Source organism: Botryllus schlosseri, chromosome 2 (genome assembly GCF_051294905.1).
Source record: "Botryllus schlosseri isolate E-star chromosome 2, Bs_hap1, whole genome shotgun sequence".
NCBI classification, from domain to species: Eukaryota; Metazoa; Chordata; class Ascidiacea; order Stolidobranchia; family Styelidae; genus Botryllus; species Botryllus schlosseri.
In genome coordinates this window covers 32,530,481-32,541,533 of record NC_137237.1, presented here as the reverse complement: position 1 = coordinate 32,541,533, position 11,053 = coordinate 32,530,481, and the positions used below count along the sequence as shown (strand labels likewise).

General features: G+C 39.2%; 1 non-coding gene across 1 annotated transcript; it reads left to right on the top strand.

Annotated features, from left to right (window-relative positions):
• Positions 1–5,859: 5,859 nt before the first annotated feature.
• Positions 5,860–5,942, top strand: Trnal-uaa (transfer RNA leucine (anticodon UAA)). The gene has a single exon. It is a non-coding gene; the product is annotated as a tRNA-Leu (tRNA).
• Positions 5,943–11,053: the final 5,111 nt, after the last annotated feature.

Here is an 11,053-nt window from a genome sequence, read left to right as displayed (position 1 = left end):
TTTATATCAGAGAAAGCAAATTCATTGTTCCAGGCAAAGTTATACTAACCATATTTTCGCCGTTTAATTGCCTTTGTTCGTGTTTCTGTTCAAACCATTCGCGGTGACGGAATCACTGTAAAGGTGTAGGCTACTACGCAGATGGATTCTCTTTAACCAGAGTCCAGCCAAACACCGATTCAAAACAATAACAATATATCAGGGTAGTAACTCGAGTCTCGATTTTATGATGGTTCGAGTTGACTCAAGTCATTTTCTCAAAATATTGTGTGTTGACTCGAGTCATTGCGCATGACTCGAACCAAGTCATATGACGTGACACTCAGACGGTCAAAACCGACATTTTATTGTAATGTCTAAGAATAGTAAAGTAACCATGCACACTATTGGGATTTCGTCTATTGGTTCTGGTACTTGAAATGTGACCAGAAACTGCTAAAAGTGAAGGAAATTAGTATATTATAAAGGCGAATCATTTGATATCACCAAACAGATTTGTAAAAAGTAGGCTTAACAAGACTTTAACTGGAAACTGAGCAGTCAACACAATGACTTGGACTCGGACTCGAACCGCTACTCGCTAGACTTGGACTCGGTGGGGAATTAAAATGACTCGACTTGACTCGAGTCAAAACTACAAAAGTAAGATTGACTTATGACTCGGAGCCATGTGACTTGATTTCAGCCCTGCAATCTAAGCTCGAGCATATATCAAGAATACCAGAACACATCAAAGAATGAGTAATCAAACGAAACAAAGACGGTGCGATAAAAGAACAAATTAGCTAAATTAATATGTAACAATACTGTGTACTGTGTGCAACTGCTTTCATAGCGAAATATGTCGCGGGCCGCAAAAAAACGTCTGCGGGCCGAATGCGGCCCGCGGGCCGCGGGTTGAGAACCCCTGCGTTAGATGATTAAATTCCGAGACTTTATAATAACTTGCTTTCGAAAAATAAATATAATTCAGATTATACATAAGCTTCGAAAACTATGATGTCTATGCAAGGCTATATTCGCCAGATAATTTTATTATGTGTATTTGGACTTGTATTTTTGCGTATAACATTAGCTCATAATACTCATCAACGTTGACTATTTCCGTGGTTTTATGATGATTACGTTAGATGATTAAATTCCGAAACTTCATAATAACTTACTTTCTGGATATAAATAACATTCAGATTACACATAAATTTCGAAAACTATGCTGTCAATAGAATACTATATTTGCCAGATATGCACAGATAACACTCATCAACGTTGAACTAGGCGCGGGGTTTCATGATGATATATCAAAATTCTACACATCATCACTAATTAATTAATTAATATAAAATGCGATTTCGAGCGCAGACGGATCGTGGTTTCAATTGCCGAGGTCTCCGCATTTCATGACCTAATATGAACGCACACTACAATTGAATAGGGCTGCATTCGAATACCTGCAAATTTACTTTGCATGCCGAGTATAAGGATGATTTAATTAGCACTAAAACGCCAACGGACTACCCGCAGGCGCAAAATTCTCGGCGTTACAATTAAACAAACTTTTCGCTGCAGGTACGCGATTCCTAACTCGCAGTTACGGTTCCTACAGTTTCCACATTTTACGACTTATTTTCATTAGACGCATACAAGCGATTCCCAAGGTCGGGGCTATGGAAACAAATCAAGCATGAGTAAGTAAATCTTGAGCTTAGATCACCGAGACTCTTGTATGCAACTAACATTATTAACAACCATTCGACAATATTCAACTAGCATTAATGCTTTCGATATAGTGCATCATGTACAGCGACACGCCGATCAATTCAAATTAAACAATGGGACCCCCCGCACAATTATGAAGCCCGATTTGCGTTGAATATTAACGATACCAACAAATCGGAAGATCTCTTTTCACTCTACATCTATGATAGAGGTACCATACCATTGACTACGAATAACTCGAGATTCTGCGCGATTGAATTCGCAATTAAATAATATGAGAGTATCTTTTCCAGCTTTCAGAACTTGGACAATCGTATCAGGCCTATATCGCAACACCGCAGTATGTGTGCGTATAAAACGATACACAGTTATTTTTTAGTGCCATCCGTACGATTTATGTTCAACTTGCAGTGCAACTGATGATTTAAAGATGGTAATATCTTTTTCGAGTGTGACAATAGCACTCGTAAAGGTTATACAATCATAACCTTAAACTACTCTTTACTTCACAAAATATAAAGTTATAAAAGTGTGCAGATTTCTATGAAACCCCGTTAAATAGAAGTAAAAGTAGCCTAGAAACATAACTACGTACTGTAAAATCGTTACGTAGAAGTGGGAGTGAGTATTGCAAAGTAGATAGAAGAACTACTTTTTCCAATGTACTAAAGTCTTACACTATAGATCAGGGGTGGGCAAACTGCGGCCCGCAACACCGTTCTGTGCGGCCCACGAGAGTCAAAAGAAACCTATTAAAAATATTTATAAATGCTAACCAAAATCGAATTAATGCAGTGACTTGATTAAATTTTTTTGCATGTTTCACAATGATATTTTTAAGGAAGTGGTTCTCAAACTCGGGGGCGCCGCCCCCTTGCGGGCGCCGCCCCATTGCGGGCGTGAAAGCATCTGAAGAAAAGTGCGAATCTGAGATCAACTGAAAAAAATTTTCGCGCTCCATGCGATTTACACCCGATTCACATTTGTTGTATTTAGTCTCAATTTCATATTTAAAAATCTCTCATCCACAGTCGGAGCCTTCCATGTCATAAAACTACCCGCTAGGTATGATAGCTTCTTGGTTGCGTTTTGTGATATGACGATATAGGGGGACGCGATATCTTTCACCATCATAAGGGGGCATGTCTTGCAAAGTTTGAGAACCACTGTTCTAAGGTAAATACTTCCCATATTGTTTTTTATGTTTAATGTCTGGCGCGACAGCCCGATATTAAAGCTCGCGCAGTTTGAAAGGTTTCAACTGCTAAAAATCACAGTAATCCTATACGAGATTGACGTAATACGGATCACAGGTGTGATTTCAGATTGGCCACTCCAGATATATTTTTTCAGTGATGTGGTTATAAAAAACGATTCGCGCTTGTCTTAGGTCAGGGGTCACCAACACGCGGCCCGCGGGCCGCATGCGGCCCACGAGGTCATATTTTGCGGCCCGCGACTTGATTTGAGATTTTGAAAGAAAGCTAAGAAAACCATTTTGAAATGCTGAAGTTTACAACAGTTTCAACATATTGTTGTTGTTGTTGTTTCAAAATAAGCTATTTTCCTGTGCCCAGCATCACTATTTGTCACTAGCTAAAACGGCTTTGGCGATGGAAACAGCATTGCAACGAGGGAGAATAATCAGCTGATATGAATGGGCTGGGCATATTGCCTTAACGTGCAATGGCCAAACACTGCCAAGACTGAGACGCTTGGAGAACGGCATATAGTGCAGTGGTGTGCACCTCTAGTAGCGTGAAATCATCTGAAAGGGGCGCGGAGCTGCTATGAATTGAAAATTTTTCCGCGCTCGGCGCGAGTTACATGACATTCATATTTTGTGTGTAATCCGGAATTCTTATTGTAGAATTCTCTCATCAACAGTCATAACTTTCCATGCCATCAAACTATCCTTTGGGGTTGCTAGCATTCTGGTTGCATTTTGTGATATGACGATACGGGGAGAGCGAAATTTTTCAATATCATAAAGAGGGGCGTGTCTAAAAAAGTTTGAGAAACACTGGCGTAGGGCTTCCCCAAAAGATCGAGCTTTACGTGGAGGTGGTCTTTCAGCTAGTAACGTATCTCGCTAGCCCTAATATCGATTCCTTAGTCGCTGAAAAGCGTTTTCATGTATCGTGCACAGCTCAGAGTTCAAAATAAAATGAAATTGATGATAAAATTTTCTGTTGTATTTGTATTCCTTTAATAGAATATTACTTCTTTTGCCTATGTTAGGTAGTACGGCGTTGTACTGACGTAGAGTTTTAAAACGCGGTTGCCTGGTTTATATCGATATTGAATTCATGCGGCCCGCGGCCGCTACGAAATGTGAAAAGTGGCCCGCGACCCGTTTTGAGTTGGCGACCCCTGTCTTAGGTAGATTCGTTCTCTGTATGCGTAGAGTTATGGTATTTATATTTTATCTACACACAGTAGAAGCGTGTTTAAAGCTGACATACTTATGATGCCGTCAGCATTGTGTGTCTTGGAACTGAAACAAAAGTGGAATTAGCAAATCTATGAACAGATCGCTGCTGACAGATTTAAATTTCAGTCCTGTTCTAAGAATCGGGATCACCGACTTTCATCTCTATACTTTACACAAATTTGGTTATTGAGGTCGGCCAGCCAATGAAATCTCGCCACTTTTTCTGGCGCATATACGATATCGTCAAAGCAATGCTTGGTTTGTGTTAAATAAGCATCTCCATGTCCTCGCTATATAATCAAATACGAATATTGCGTTTTGGTAATTCCCAATTTTATATAATGCGGCCCGCGAATGGATTCTGATGTTGAATGCGGCCCGCGAGCTCAAAAGTTTGGCCACCCCTGCTATAGATTGTAGAGTAGATATAAAACTACCTTTTATAACGTATATTAAATATTAATTTTAATAAAAAGTCGGACACTTCTACATCGAATTTGTAAAGTAGACGGAAACTACTTAGTCCTCACATAATAATAATTCTACTTGTACACTTTTTCACATTTTATAACTCGCATAATTACTTTTCGCTATATTTAAAGTCTACCAGTATACCAGTATAATACTAATTTTAATAAACCGAATCGGATTTTATAGAGTAGAAATAAACTACTTATTCCAATGTATTAAAGACTTTTGACAATATGAATTTGTAAAATGAATGCTAAACCTATTAAACCATCGAACGCTTCTACTCTGTGATGATTTCACCGTTGTTCCATACCGATTTGGGAGATAGTAGGCTACACTTAATTTCGTAAGGTAGATAGAAAACTCTTACACATCTACTAAACTGCTACACTGAATCTAGTAAAGTATATAGAAAAGGAAAACTATTACATAAGGTAAGCGCGAAGTGCGCAAATTTCGATGTCATAATTTTAATGAAAAATAAAATAGTTAAAAAGCACGAAAAAATAATACTACGGTAGATAGAAAACTTCTTATTCATGACATAATAATTCTACTTGTACACTTTTTCATATTTTATAACATTTTTAGTAGTTCTTAACAGTTTCAGTTTTGAATAAAATTCGAAATATAAACTAGTCGAAAAAAGTCACGATGTCCTGATACGCTATATCTGAGTTTAAAAAATTATTCATCCTAATCTGCCTCATCATTATACGCTTGTAACTAGTTCCGGGCTTGCTTGCGTCATCGGCTACGCGGTGCTACTCTTCTTGGCTGCATGAAATAGGATGTTTTAGCTTCAAACTCAACGCATTAGCATACCGAATGTAAATATAGGCGATGAATAATATGCAGTAGCTCCAATTTTATTGAAAAATAAAAATAAAAAATAGCTCGAAAAATTGCATTTATCCAGGAACGCACCAAGTAAAATCGTATTGTAGATAGAAAACTACACTATTCCGGTGCACTAAAGACTTTGACACTCCGGATCTTGTATAGTATATACTAATTTTACATTGCAGAGTATTCAGTAAACTTTAATCCAGTGATCCTCCATCTATTTTCAATCACGATCCTCTTATTAGTCTAGGCTTCGGACCCCACACCCAGTACGTTTTATGGGGAGTAATATTTTGGGAGTCAAGCATAACGTATCGAGACTTCATGAAACTTACATGGAAATAGTTACTTCTACCTAATTTAAGAGGTTTCTCAGATATCGTTACGGTGGAACTGGGTTGGCCGAGCGGTTAAGGCGTTGGACTTAAGCTTCAATGAACAGGTGTTCACGTGAGTTCGAACCCCACACCCAGTACGTTTTAAGGGGATTAATATTTTTAGATTAAAATATAGCGTATCGAGTACTTTTTCTCAATTGTACTAAAACTTTTACACTCCGGATTTTGTGTAGTATATAGTAATTTACGATACCGCATTTGTAATTCGTGCAAGTACAGGAATATCATAGTTCTTGTAATAAAGTTGTATGCGCACAATATATGTTTATCAAAAGTCCTACACATTCATGATTTCGTCCTAGTTTGAGTTTTAGAAAATATTATACCGACATCGCAACATCTTTCAAAAACAAAACCATGGTCAATGCTTGAGAGACCATTTTTGCTATTTTCATCGCCATAAGTCATTCTGGACCGCGAAAACGCATTGTACGATATAGATGAAACTTAAGCAAATCCTAGGATCCTCATTTTCAAAGTAGCTTAGATCTCGAAATAAGCTCTGACTCGCTATATTCTCCTCAAACCGTGGAATTATCACGAGTATCACCTTCGATCTCTGAAGAAAAGGATGAAATTATATCAGAAGCATATTCCTTGACCAGGAATTTTATCATGTACGAACTCGACGGCTCATGCTTTAAGGTAAATACGAAAGCAGAGATAACCTTACGTCGAGTTGGAGATGAAATGTTCGAGTGACATCGAACTGTCCTAAACGCATTCTCCAGACGTCTCCGCTATAGCATTTTTGTGAATGTGAATTTGAATTCAATTGATCTATGTGCGTATTTACATCTGCAATAACACTTCGCTAACGGAAACCAGTTATTGTCGTGATAACCAAAAACTATGATGTCTATGCAAGGCTATATTCGATAATATTATTATCATGTGTATTCAGGACTTTGTATTCTCATGGATAATATGAACAACACTGAACTAAGTGTGGTTTTATGATGATATACCAAAATTCTACACATCATCACTAATTAATTAATATAAAATGCGATTTTGAGCGCTGCGACTTGATAATATTAATCCCTACGCTTCTGATGCATGATTTTTTGTGATAAGGACCTTGGTAACATTCAGAGTCTGCAACGATTGTTTGGATATACATTATAGCAATATAGCCCACTAAACTATATGCGGTTATATTACTCTATTGATCAGAGATAACTCATCCGTCCATATTAGTAAACTTGATTTTATGTATACAAGATACGGTCTCTGCAGGCTCCACATTTTACGACTTATTTTCATTAGACGCAGGCAAGCGATTCTCAAGTTCGGAGCTACGGAAACAAATCACTCGCATGGGCGCGTTCCGAAGTCGTAACAGCTTAATAGCATATACGTTAATCCCAAGGCGAAAATAATCGAACGAACAATAGCCGCAGGCGTGCGATCCGCAGGGCTTTAATTATACAAACACTTTCGATGCCTATACGCGAACCTCGGCGTTATAACGATAAGGTCCAATTTAGGGTTACCATATTTTTGTGAAGCAAATTCCGGACACTCTTTAGCGCCCACTAGCAGATTTTAAAATGAGGTGTAACACGTTGTCCGTCAATATGACGTCACACTAGCAAAGCATCGCCCATCGACTGAGATACACTATACCCAGGGTTGCCATACCGTCCTTATTTCTAAGATTTGTCCTTATTTTGAAGGGCCACGTCTTAGAAAACTCAACTGTCCTTATTTGTAAGAAATGTCCTTATTTTCGACTTGCGTCCTTATTTTGTCTTATTTTCAACCACTACTGAACTTCGATCGTTTTCCTCTGGTATCTGTGTTGCATAATATTATAAAATTATGCTTTTGCGTCGAGATTTTATGACATCATAAATGATAGGAACTCTCGTGACTTACACACCACAAGATTTGACTTCTAGGTGGTGAGTTAGCTTGGGCAGTGAGTGGTGGTATAGCAGTTTCGTCTGTACCAAGCTACCGCAGCGGACGTCATTTTAGCAGTAAGCAGCAGTACCAGGTTCCTTCTGTTTGGTCTACTGCAGAATAAGCTCAAGCTGTGGGGAAGGCAGCATTTATTGCGTAGTGAAAAAAGGCGCAGTGGGGTCGACACATTGGTTAAACCAGACCTGGGCAAAGTGCGGCCCGCGAAGCTATTCTGTGCGGCCAGCGAAAGGTTATTTTGGATTAAAAACATAAAACTTGCTTTTTGAATGATTCAAACCATAGACTGTATCAACTGAACGGGAAATTCGGTTAATTTGAAGCCTGTTCAGTAATATGACACGATTACGCTGGCTACGTACCTCGCAACCGTGATCCAGATTCAAAATAAAGGCAATGCGACAATTGATGAGTATGAGTAGCAATTAAAGTCAAAAGAAATCGCTCTTTCCATATAATTTAGTTCAAACCTTCTTTGTTGTCATTGTCACATTTTACATTATACGCTATCTGTTTCAAAATGTTTAGAGCACTAAATATTTGTATACTGGATATAGGGGAAACCCGTCCTTTTAATTTTTGCAGGTTATGTCGCTTTGATTAAAGATTTTAATTCATGTTTGTCTCATGACAAAAGCACGAAACACTCGGTAAAGGTAAGGCGAATTTCAGATAAACTGCACTATTCGCTCAACATCAAGGCTATATTTAAGCTGCACACTGCTCGTAAGGCAGCGACCAAGACAATAAGCTTTGTACTATCGCATATACATTTCGGTGCAGTGGTTCTAGAAGTGGGGGCGTGAACGCATCTGAAGGGGGCGCGAAGCCGCACTTCAATTGATTTTTTTTTCGCGCTTCGCGCGATCTACCTCAAGCTTATACTTGGTGCTCCGTCTTTTGTCCGAATCTTATATTTCAGAATTCCCTCATCAACAGCCATAACCTTCCCTGCCATCCAACTATCCGTTGGGATTGCTAGCATTCTGGTTGCACCTTTTAATATGTTGTTATATCATGATAAGGAGCGCGACGATTTTCACTGTCATGAAGGGAGGCGTGCCTAAAAAAGTCTTAGAACCACTGTTTTAGAGTCCTAATAGAACGTGAATAGGGGTGTAAAAATGTTAGAAATGCATCATGTTTAACATTGTTTCGAATCATGATGGCAAATAGATATTTCTTCAAATAACCGTCACTTACACATTATCTAACATCAACACATTCGCTGAGCAGCATTTATTAACAATGTAATTTAGAAATAAAATTAAAACACGCCAGACAATATAGCTAAAAAATTTCATTCGGCCCGCCAACGTTTACTTTACTTCTCATTTGGCCCGCGGAGGAAATTAATTGCCCACCCCCGGGTTAAACAGTAGTAAAGCTATAAATCATTGATAAATTTATCTAAATTAAATTGCACTTGCGCATATAGTTTTAGCTACTAATAAGGCTAAATCTAGTTAGTTAAAATGAGCAGGCGTAAAAACGTTTTTCGTCACGATTATGAGAGAGAATTCAAAGGTATAAAGAAACTTGAACGGCCGTGTTTCGCACATTGCAATATCTGCAATTGTGACATTAACCTAGAGGCCATAGGAAATACTGCTATTTCAACTCACATTGATACCCCAAAACACAAGAAGTGTGTCATAATGATTAATTTGAGCCAGTCGATGAATAATTTTTCCACAAGTCGATCAGCACCAACCACCACAGACGACAATGCAGCTGCTGCAGAGGGTACCCGGGCATACTGTCAAACACCAGCAATCATTCCTCACCAACGATTGCACATCGCAATTGTTCAAGGCAATATTCCCCGATTCCAACATCGCAAATACGTTTTCTTCGACCTGGACCAAGACTCCAAGCATTGTTACTGGAGTTCTTGCTCCATACGCTCAAAAAATGATTTTGTCTAAACTTGGTGTACGGCCTTTCTCCATCTTGATTGACGCCTCTAATCACAACGAGGGAAAGTTTGGTTCATCACCCTATGGGGAGGCCCACGACCAGCGTTTTTTTCAAGGGGGGGGGGGCTGACTTTCGTCCCTGAGTAGAGGTAAACCTAGATCTGAGCTGAGATCCATGAAGCACTATCTAATAAAAAGGAGTTGCTGTAGCAGATTGTTTCTGGCGAAAAGTATGGAATGTGATATGTCCCGGCCAGTGGCGGCTCGTGACAATATCGGGTGGTGGGGCAAGGGCCGCAAGCGACTTGTTATCAATATGACGTCACAGTAGCGTTTTTCAACGTTCATGATGGTCACATGAATTTCCCGTAAACAATGATTTTGGGATTTTTGATGCGCTTTCACACGCTCTGACAAATGCTTCAGATCGCGATAACCAATTTTGTTCCAACAAGAGCCACCGCTTCCGGTACCGGCACTGTCGAATAAAAGACAGTAAAAGCAAAACAAGGCGTTTTTATCCTCGCTATAAGTAAGCCATTCATTTTTATCGAAATGCGCTGAAGAAAAGGCACGAGTGCGTTTTCCTCCGGCGTACGATTGGACCAATGGGCAATTTCTAGGCTGATACGGACCTAGTCGCTTTACCTCTAATTTTCGCTCTAAAGGCAGCTGGCTAAACGGCGTACGGAGCAAAGATTCAACACGATTCATGTTCGCACTTGACCTGACTACTTATCTGCAGAAATGGAAATGACTATAAATCGAGAGATTGCGTATGCCTTACTGGAAAGGTCAACGAGTTCGGACACATACGCAATTGTTATCTCATAGATTGGACAAGGAAATGTCATATTGAATCCAAAACATCATTCTGAAGAACTACGGATAGCAGCCTCGGAAATTCGGTCCCGGTACAGCTTGGGAGATTTTGACCTTGAGGCTGGAGATTGTCACACGACACATACGGCTTACGGTCTATAGTGTCTACTGTCTATATGTCTGCTGCAAAATCGCCTTCGGAAAATATATTACCGAATAAATACGTGGATGAAAGCCGAAAACTTGGTACACTGTTACATGAAATCATCGAGAAGTAGCCTCATGACCGTTTTCGGTATGGTACACTGTCAAAATTAATACGAATTGATCAACGCCGAATTTTGCGTAAAATTTACTGAGGAATAGGCTGATCAAGCGATAAGCTGTTAGCCGCCATCGAAAACGAAACAGCTATTGCGCTTGACATGGGTTGTAATTGTGAGCAAATGGTCCGAAGGCCACCATTCCACGGTGAAATTGACATTGGAGAATATAAAATAAAACTAAATATTTGAATGCAA